The sequence below is a fragment of the Triticum aestivum genome, chromosome 5B (assembly GCF_018294505.1).
Source record: "Triticum aestivum cultivar Chinese Spring chromosome 5B, IWGSC CS RefSeq v2.1, whole genome shotgun sequence".
Classification (NCBI taxonomy): domain Eukaryota; kingdom Viridiplantae; phylum Streptophyta; class Magnoliopsida; order Poales; family Poaceae; genus Triticum; species Triticum aestivum.
The window spans coordinates 627,287,028-627,298,207 of NC_057807.1; positions in this window are offsets into that span (position 1 = coordinate 627,287,028).

Consider the following 11,180-nt stretch of genomic DNA (forward strand, 5'->3'; position numbering starts at 1 on the left):
AGATAGCACGAGAAATGAGAGTGGTCTAGAGAGAGACGAATATGACGTCACGACAAGAGATTCCATTCCCTTGAGTGTGTATATGCAAGGGGGGAGGGAATAGAGGCACCAGGAGAAATTTTCTGTGTGTGTGGTGTTTGTGTTGGTATGTGTGGGTTTGAGAAGATAATGAGACGTGGGGGCAGAGGGTGTGTCACCGTGTCAGGTCCGGTGGGTCGAGATGAGGCCCTTCGTTCGGTTCCGTCCTGCGCCACATTGGTCGGCCCATGACACATTTAGGAAGACCCATGGATGACTAGTCGTACAAGACAAAGATGGCAGAATGGTGAAGGACTCTGTGTCCACTGACAAAGCCGGCTAGGGTTTGTAACCCTAGGTTCTCGGACTAAGGTAACCCCTTTATCTCTGATATTACTATTCATCCAACCTAACTTTAAGGGGCATCCTACAGAATGCTCTGCTAGAATCATACTCGTCGACTAGGAAGAGAGGTGTGAGATAATGCGTGAGAGACAGGCGTAAAGATAATGTGCGTACATGAGACATGTCGGCAGGTCCATGTATATAGAAAGGGTCGATGAGGATTGTGCGTGTGTATGTTTGTGAGAGGAAGAGTGCTTGTGATAAAGGTTAGTGAAAACAGTTGTAAATGGTTACGAGTGGGAGGGAGGGTTATATCTCTAGCATGTTTGCGAGAAAGACACCTCGGGAGAGAGTGTGTGAGCATGTGTGAGAGACCACCGATGGAGAGTGAAACTACACGTAAAAGACTGCTCTCACATTGATTAAAGATATAAATTGTATCCAAATATTAGGATAGGATCATGATATTTGCAATTCGCGTAAGGAGCCGTCATTGATCCATCAGACATCTAGATTCTATCGAATTTGAGCATGTCTAAGTTATTATTCGACACAATTGATCCACATAGTTAGTATTTTGAACTCCAGGCAATGCATCGCTTTAGCAATCGAATATAAACGTGAGTATAGTTCATGTTGTGTGTGTAAAGCACATTATACATACGAAAGTTACACAATGGACATTTATAAATAACTACCTATGAACTAGCATACATTTGAATTCAACCTAAGGTGGTTTAAAAAAATCGAATTCAACATGAAGTCCATTCAATTATTTGAATTTGATATCATGGCATTTGTAAACCATACCTAAACTATGGGGGTACCAATCTTTGCTCTGATTTTGTACATAATAGCATATGTAGTCGTGTACAAAATATATTCAAATTTAGCTCCTCCATTCCAAAATAATCGTAGTTATAGGATTTTCAAGTGTCAAAATTTCAAAAGGAAGCAGATAATTTAATGAGGTTTTCAAACATATAAGGTCAAATATAATGTTGTCTATTTAGGTCAATCCTCATAGTTCAAGAGTACTCTAAACGTGAATGCTTGTGTTTCAAAATTTCGAACGAAGCGCCAAAAGAGCCTCTACTCGCCCGAAACCGCGTGAGACCAATGTTTGGTAGTACAAGGAAATTACTTTTCTAATAACTCTGACCCGGGAAACCTACCGGCCCGACGTCCAAAGGTCTAAACCGGGGTAGGTTTGTAGCTTCATCTAGACGCCACGCAACCGCCTCCGAAAAACATTCATACACAATGGCCGCCTAAGCACACATGCGCGCGGCCGAAATCGCTCCCGCCCACTATTTGGGAAACCTGGGATTACCATCCTACCCCCGACCCGCAGTAGGTCCGAAATTGAAGAGGGGGGCAAAGTTTGTACTTTCCCCAAATTTCAAACAAGCGCATCCCATCTTCTGTTCAAAAAAGCTAAAAACAAGCGCGTCCCAGACCGAAACATGGTTCCCCCCCCACCCGCCCGATTCCCCATTTGTACTCCGTGGGCGCCAAAACTACCTCTCCACCAGCCGCGAAACCCCGGCGTCCTCCGTCCGCCATCCCATCCCACCCATCAACCGCCGTCTCCTCCATCACGCCGGAGCCAATACCCCGACGTCGTCGTCCACCGCAACCTCAACCGCAACGCCCTCCACGGCTAGTAGTTGAAGCCGAGGCCGAGCCATCCGTACCCAAGCCAGTTCAACCACGCCGTCCTGTGCCTCACCGCTGCCGCTCCAACTTCGCCACCCTCCACCGCACCGGAGCTGTTCCTGCTACGCCGTCCTTCGCCACCTCGGATCTGCTTCCCCTCCGCCGACATACGGCCACGACAACACAGTCAACAATTTGGCCATGGGGTCGTCCAAGCCTGCACACTCCAGAACATCGGTTTCCCCGGTAAAAAGAAGAAGATCGGCACGACATGTGGAGGTGACCACACCGGCAACCGAAGAAGGTACTCCTCTTCCCTTATTCGTGCAAATCTTACATCTCTGCTTGCACGATATTCATCCCACAGAAGACACTAGTTGACCGCTTGTTCTTGATACTAGATGTTCCTAGTAACTCGCGATGCACAAGGTTTCTCCTCATATACTATTTCACCTTAGCTAGAGGTCCGTCGCCCCCCTGAATTTCAATTTCTGGCCAGTTGATTCCCAATTAGCCGAAGCATTCCCCGGCGTAACAGGCGCTAGTACAACTATTACACCGAGGAAGCAGCGCCTTGGTGTTTATCTTAGGGGCGTGTGCGGCCTAGAGCTACTGGCGCCCGATCTGGAGGTCGACCGAGATTAAAGGGATGGCTTGGGGGCGCTGCCAAGCACGGCGGTGGTGTGAGGTCGATGGGAGGGCGGGGCGGCGGAGGCATGGGTCTGGGCCGGTGGTCGCTGGCGGTTCGAGAAAGATCATCAACAGTGACTGGCAGGAGGTAGACGAAGGCCATCTGCCCGTTCCATATAGATCGGACGGTTCATTAAAAAAATCGATTGACCTATTTATTTTCAGTCGGCTGTTATCTTAGATATGACCACATGTGGTGGTGTGCTGGAGGAGTACCTGCATTTCCCGTGCTCATATATTACATAATCATACGGAATAGAATCTAATTTTGTTTGCCATGCAATGTTGTAGAGCTATCATATGTCTCCTGTCATTTATTTTCCAGCCACCTGCTATCTGCTACTTTTACAGTGCACTAGTTCTGCACACACTTTATCCATACTCTCACTATTGTGTTTTTATGCGAGGGTATTTCAGAGTCTGCCGAAAGCGAAGCAAAAAAGAAAAGAGACAAGTCGTGCCAACTTTCTACGCGGCTAGGCGCGACACGTTACAGCGCTTTAAAGGGTGCAGTGTCAGCAGATGGAGACGGTAAACGTTGCTCTGGAGTTGATGACCTCGCCAGCAATGAACCACCATCCCATGTGCTTGCTTTAACTTCGTGGTGTCATATGTGGTTGCATGTTCCATATGGTGTCTAGCTTGTATTCGAAAGGCCGAAGTTGATCTTTATTAAGATAAGGAAAGATATTTTTTACATGAACCACCATCCCGTGAGCACCAGAAGACAAATAGCTAGTCAGGGCACTAGCCGAGCCAGTGACAAGCCCAGCAAAGACAAGCATCACCTAGAAGCCAACTAAAAAGCCGCGATGGTGGCGAAGCAGCCCACCTCCCACCAGGCTGTCAGGTCCTAGATGATCATGTTCACCACTCCGGCCGGATGTCTAGCTAGTATTGCTTCCAATTTGGTTAAATTGCATCTTCTTAGCTTACACATTATACCTTTGAATATGACATGCCTTTCTGTTTTTGGTACATACTAGTACATCTGTGTATTAACCATGTTCTTACATCAAACTAATGTTCTTGTGTATCCCTCATCAATCACTTATGACGAGGCAGGCAGGCAAGGGGACTACTCCTCATTTAAAGAATGCAGCGTCAGCCTCCCGACATGATTCTCAAGAAACAGAAATGCTAGATGAAGATAGTGAACGTAGCTCTGTAGTTGATTACAGCATTTCCCCTACACTAGCATCGTAGGTGCTTGCTCTAACTTGGCAGCATGATATGTGGTTGCATGTTGCATATGGTGTCTAGATTGCAATTCTTCCAATCTGGTTAAACTGCAGGTGCTAGTCTGCTTAGCTTATACTCCTGTAAATGTGACATTATACCTGTTAATGTGACATGCCTTCCTGTATTTAGTACATAGTACATCTGTCTATTAAGCATGTCCTTACGTAAAACTATTGTTTTTTTGTATCCCGCATCAATCAATATGACGAGACACCTTTAGTATATGCAGTGCGATATTAGTTGCATATTTCATATGATTTATAGCATGCGCTGCTTCTAATTTGTTGAAATTCCATTTATGATGGGATGCTTTTAACTTGGTAGAGTCATATTGGTTGCATCTTTCATGTGGTGTCTAGCTTGCATTGCTTCTTATTTGCTGGAATGGTTTCTGCTTAGTTTACACAAACAGTTGTGAATATGCCATGCCATCCTGTTTTTGGTACATATTCCATCCTGGTATCATGTGTTTGCCTTACATCAAAGTAGTGATTGTCAGTATCATGCATGAATGAGTTCTGAAGAGAGAATTTTATTGCTTTTTCTTGTCGGTTTTACTTGATAACTCAAAATCAATAAAGCGGAAGGAAGTTAGCAAGGCAGCAGATAAAGGTGCTCCTTTCAAACGGAGGGCCTCTACAGTTTCTACTCCTCCACACCCCCAAGATGATTTCCAAGACAACACATGCATAGACACTCAACAAAGTTGTGTTTATGATGAGCATGTCTCCCCTAGTGCAGCATCACTGGTGCTCCCTCTAACTTGGCACTGTTATATGTGGTTGCATGTTATGTGTGATGTCTAGCTTGTATTGCTTCTAATTTTGTTGAATTCCATCTGCTTACTTTACACATTATACTTGAATAAGACACATGTTCCTGTTTCTAGAACATACAATATCTGTCTATCACACCATGTTCTTACATCAAATTACTACTGTTGTGTAACCTGCAACAATCACTTATCATAAGACACGTTTGACTTCGGAGTGTGATATAGGTTACATCTCACATTCTTTTCTAGCTTGTACTACTAATTTGTTGAAATGGCACTTATGACGAGACAGTTTTAACTTGGTAGAGTGATATTCGTTGCATCTTTCATATGGTGTCTAGCTTTCATTGCTTCTAATTTGTTGAAATGCCTTCTCCTTAGTTTATACATCATAAGATGTGAATATGCAATGCTGTGAATATGCAATGGCACTAATGACGAGGGACCTCTAACATGGTAGTGTGATGTTGTTTGCATCTTGCATATGATTTATTTCTTGTACTGCTTCACATTTGTTTAAACGCCATTTATGCTGAGACACCGTTAACTTGGCAGAGCGATATTTGTAGCATCTTTCATATGGTGTTTACCTTCCATTGCATTGCTTCTAATTTGGTGAAATGTCTTCTTCTTAGTTTACACATCATAGTTCTGGTTATCTCTTCCATCCTGTTTTTCATACATATTACATCCTCCTATCATGTGGTTGTCTAACATCAAAGTTCAGTTCGTCTGCATCACACATAAATTTTTTCTGAAGAACTAAATTGTTATTCGTTTTTCTTGTTGGCTTGACTTAACATGGCACATAGAAAGAGGAAGAAACACAGAATGGCAGGGAATGAGAAGCGGATGAATCCTGCAGATTCTACTGGTATTGATGGTGCAAAAGAAGGTGAAAGTCCAGTGGAAAATTCTACAAACACGGCATCCCATGCTACACAAGCTGCAAAAAAAGCCAAACAGAAACAAATAGCCGCCACCAAACAAGCAGAGACAACCCTAGTTCTTGCAACACCTACCACAGTACTACTAGCTGCACGACATACTCGTGCGTCAACTGAGCTAGCAGCACGTTCCCAAGCTCCCTTGCCACCTAACACTACTTCCCAAGCACTCTTGACACAAGACGAGTTGGCAATATCGGATGAACCTTGTGAGCTTCAACAGCAAGAAGGTAGTTGCTGGAGTCAAGTTACAGTTGCATGCTTCTTTATATGTAGTCTCATAGTTTGATGTACACTAACACTTCCTATGTTCGTTGTTGGACTAGCACCTAGGCACAAGAGGAAACAAACATCAGGGATAATGCTTGATAGGTTAACTAAATCTAGAGGAGGAAGAATGGAGATCCATCTTGAGGCAGGTTTAAAAAGGCCACGTGATGCTACAGAGTCAGCCAAGTTAGTATCAGAGGCAGCGGTTGTTGTTAGGTGTCATGTACGTATCCTCCCAACGTGGATTCAGTACATGAATGAGAAAGACGAAACCCAGTTCAAGGTCACATAGGATAGTTGGTATCTGGTCTCTAAGACGCTCCAAAGCATCTATCCTGATATTTCTACTGCAAAGTTCCCTGAAGAATTGTCCCAACTCTGCAACTGCTCTGTACAAGTCAGGGCGGCCAAATCCTCTAAGGATAACAGGTAAAACCCTTTGAAGTAGGACGTGGCAGTCATGAGTTTTCAACCCTTGTACCTTGTTTCCATTTGCACTAACTGTCCTTTCAGGGTTGGAAGCAAATCCATGTGGGAATCTCACACGTGATAGGACCTCGCAGAATTCTTTTCTTTTTACGTTGTCCAAGACGTACACAGCTGGTGCCATATCCCGTGGTTTACCTTCATCTTGCACCTGCAAATCCTTTCTGACACCCATGTGTGTCAAATCAATCCTAGATTTTAAGGTATCTTTCATCTTGCCTTCAATATTAAGAAGTGTGCCGATAATGCTGTCACATATATTTTTCTCGATGTGCATCACATCAAGATTATGCCGCAGATCCAAATCTTTCCAATACTCCAAGTCCCAGTGAGGGAGTCCCGGATTAGGGGGTGTCCAGATGACCGGACTATGACCTTTGGCCGTACTCCTGGACTATGAAGATACAAGATTGAAGACTTCGTCCCGTGTCCATATGGGACTTTCCATGGCGTGGAAGGCAAGCTTGGCGATACGGATTGTAACCGAATCTGTGTAACCCTAGCCGTCTCCGATGTCTATATAAATCGGAGGGTTTTAGTCCGTAGGATGAACAACAATCATACCATAGGCTAGCTTCTAGGGTTTAGCCTCTCTGATCTCGTGGTAGATCTACTCTTGTACTACCCATATCATCAATATTAATCAAGCAGGAGTAGGGTTTTACCTCCATCAAGAGGGCCCGAACCTGGGTAAAAACATCGTGTCCCTTGTCTCCTGTTACCATCCGCCTAGACGCACAGTTCGGGACCCCCTACCCGAGATCCGCCGGTTTTGACACCGATATTGGTGATTTCATTGAGGGTTCCTCTGTGTCGTCACCTTTAGGCCCGATGGCTTCTCCGATCGTCAACAACGATGCGGTCCAGGGTGAGACCTTTCTCCCCGGACATATCTTCGTATTCGGCGGTTTTGCACTGCGGGCTAATTCGCTTGGCCATCTGGAGCAGATCAAAAGCTACGCCCCTGGCCATCAGGTCAGATTTGGAAGTTTGAACTACACGGCTGACATCCGCGGAGACTTGATCTTCGACGAATTCGAGCCATAGCCGAGCGCGCTGCACTATCACGACGGGCATGATCTAGCTCTACCGCCGGATAGTGCCCAGAAGGCTGTTCGGGTGTCCGCTCCGACCCTTAGCTCGGAGCCGACTGCGCCAATCGGGGATGGATGGTTGGACACCGCCCCGGGGGTTGCAATCTCTACGGCAATCGAGCCGAATACCAGCCCTGTCCTTTGTGAAGCTCATGACTCCAAGGTGCCGGACTCCTTTTCGGATTCCGAATCTTCCGCACCCCTTCCAATCGAACCCAATTGGGCTCCGATCATGGAGTTCACCACCGCGGACATCTTTCAGCACTCGCCCTTTGGCGACATTCTGAATTCACTAAAGTCTCTCTCTTTATCAGGAGAGCCCTGGCTAGACTATGGTCAGCAAGGTTGGGATGCGGATGACGAAAAAATTCGAAACCCACCCACCACCCACTTCGTAGCCACTGTCGATGATTTAACCTACATGCTCGACTTCGACTCCGAAGACATCGACGGCATGGACGCCGATGAAGGAGACGATGCACATCCCCAGTTCAGGCCTTGTTTATCTTTGCTTTAGCTTCCATGCGTCATGTTTAAATTCTTTTGATAACTTGAAATGGGGATTGCCTGAACCCTAGCATCTAAGGAATCCACTAGGTTCAACTAAAATATTTTGAGTGAATCCAAATGACTTTCAAAAATGTTCATCATTTCTGGAAAATGCTGGAAACATTAACCAGAGGTGGTGCACCTTTTCCCATGTCATATTTGGGCTCTGGATTAAATCATATGCTATTTGCAATTGGGCATTTAAATGCTATATAATAATTTAAATGCTCAAATAATTCTGAACTTAAGTGAGGGCTGTTGGGAATATTCCAAATAGAGCCCACAATTATTTTCAGGATTTTTGAAAACATTTTGGTATTTTAAATAAAGCCCAGAAGTTACAGAAAAATAGAAAACATAAAACAATTTAGAAGAGAGAGAGAGAGAACGCCTACCTGGGCCACTTACCTCGCCGGCCCACCTGGCAGGCCCAGCACTGTGTTGGCCCATGCCAGCCAGCTGCTTCGTCCTCGCCAGGCAAGCACAGAGGTGACGCCGGCGACCGCGATCTCGCCACCGCGCCTCCTGCTTGCCGCTTCGCCCTGGCTTCTTCGGGAGATGCCACGCGGCCCTCTCGGACCCCTCTCACTCTTCCCCGTCCTCACCCTCTTCCCTGGATCTCTCTCTCACTCACCCGAACGCAGCCGCCGCCGCCGAGCTCCCCCACGGCCACAGCCATCTCCGAGCCCTCCGACGCGCCCCTGAGCTCCGCCGTGACGCCCCCTTCCTCTCCACCGAGCCGCGCCCCGCCCGAAGCCCTACAGCGTCGTCCACGGCATCGTCTTCAACCTCTGGCCGCCGACGAACTCTTCGGGGATTTGCGAGCTCCAGTCCCTCCCCAGCCTCGCCGTTGCCTCTACCGGATTCGCCGTGAGCCCCTGCCTCTTTCCCCTCTCTCCCCATGCTCGTCCGCGCCTTCTAGCCACCATGGCCATCGGAGCCGATTGCTCCTCGCCACCGGCCATGTCGCCACCGCGGCTACGGCCGTGCAAACACGTGTCCGAGCTTACCACTGAGCTCACGACACCCCCGCGAGTCTAACACGACCGTCCACGGTTCCTCCCGTGCCTCGCACCGCCCACACCATTGTTGCCCGAACTCCGGCCGCCGCCTAGCTCGCTGCCGCCGTCAACTCCGGCCATCCCAGCTGCTGCCGCCACCACCACTAGATGCGCGAGAGCTCCAGCAAGCTGTAGCAGCAAACCGTGCTCAAAACGGAGCCCCGTAGCGTTTTTTCCGAAACGCTCCACCGTCGGTTTGGTCGTCGCCGGCCGAACTCCAGCGACGTTGACGTGGCCTGTCATTAGCCACTAATGACCCAGCTAAACCACCCCTAGTGCCACTTCCATGTCGGCCCTGTGCCTGTTTAGTTTAATTTAATTTTTTGTTTAGATCAGTTCATAACCCACTGGGACCCACACATTAGCATTGACTTTGCTGACGCGGCCGTTGACTGGTCCCACATGTCATCCACCCAAACCAGCCCTGTTACACTGACCCGTGGGTCCCAGCCATCAGGTTTGACCTGGGCTGGCGCCTTTGACCTGCTGACGTCGCCCTGACGCAATGCTGACGCATTAATTCAATTACTGGAATTATTCTTATACAGGAAATTCCAGAAAATTGTATTAAACTTCTAAAATTCATAGAAACTAGCAGGGTAACCCGTGCAATTGCGCGGCTAGATATTCTAAATATTGTTAAGCATGTATTTTGTATTTGAATAGATGTGTATCTAACCATAATATATGAATGTATTTAAAAGTAATCACCCATTACTAAAAAAGGCATTGTCTTTACTTGAGAAATCATGCATTGTTTTGTTGCCCGGTAGCCAAGTTAGAAAGTGACATTACACATTCCCTTCTTAGCCTGACGCTTTTATCTTGTATTGTCCATATAAGTAATTCAACACCAAAGAAGGAACATTTCGATATGATTCTTCTTTACATATTTATCTGATATTTTAATCATGATGTATTTATGTGAACATTGATGGCTCATATTTGAACCATGTGTCCTCTTCATAATTTGTAGGAGTTTTTTCTCATGCAGTTTACTTCTTCAGATTTTATATATAACACCGAGTTGTATTCTATAAATACAACAAATAACTTTTATATAATGGCATTCTTAAGATTTTTTATTTGGATTTCATACAAAAAACAAACCTACAATAAACTTTTGTTTCTTATTCAATTTATATCAAGGGAAATCATCGCATTTGTCGGTTAATTTTATAACTTCTTTTATACTTGTTGACTGAGATTTAAAAATTATCTCGACTACAAAACTCTGAGCACCATTCTTCATCTGAATATGCTTCCATGAATTATATTTATAATGCTGTAGAAAAGTCCCATGACAGATATAAGAAATTAAATCTTGATCAAACTAAATATTTTCACATATATATATTCGGAACCAACTGTAGAATCAATTGATAGCAACCATCTTTTCCAATCAAATCTGTCCTTTTTTTGTGCAGGAAAAATATATGTTAAAAGGTGCCACATAGCTATGTGTTTTTTAAACTAAATATTGTAAGCTTTTTTATAGAGTTTGGAAGGATATGAGGGCATATTCATCGGCCGATTTTATTTGCGAAATTCATCGGTTGTTTCTTAAGTGCCACTGAAACGCTAATTGCATGCAAGATTTGATGAATTGGGCTGCCGATATCAGGAATGATACCATTCTATGTAAAAACAATATTAAGATAATTTACAAACTTGTAACAGCATTTATTATGGCTGAACAATGGAATAAGAAAACTGAGTTCTTCCTGCTGTATAATATAGGTATAGAGCCAATTGATACAATAATTTTGTCAACTGATTCCTACCGTACTACTTCTTGGTCTACGGCTTGGTATAATTGATTCGTTAATTTGTTCAATATAAACTGAATCCTACCGCATAGTGTTCCTTGAATCTTGATTTACGTCTTTGTATATAGCCAATTGAATCGTTACCTTCCATAGCCCGTAGTGCTCCTTGCTGTACGGCGGACCTGGCGAAACTGTGCGATTAATTATAAGAAACAAAACCCCAGTTGGTATATTGCCCAAGCGACAACAGGAAGGAGGAGCCAGCTTTTAACTGT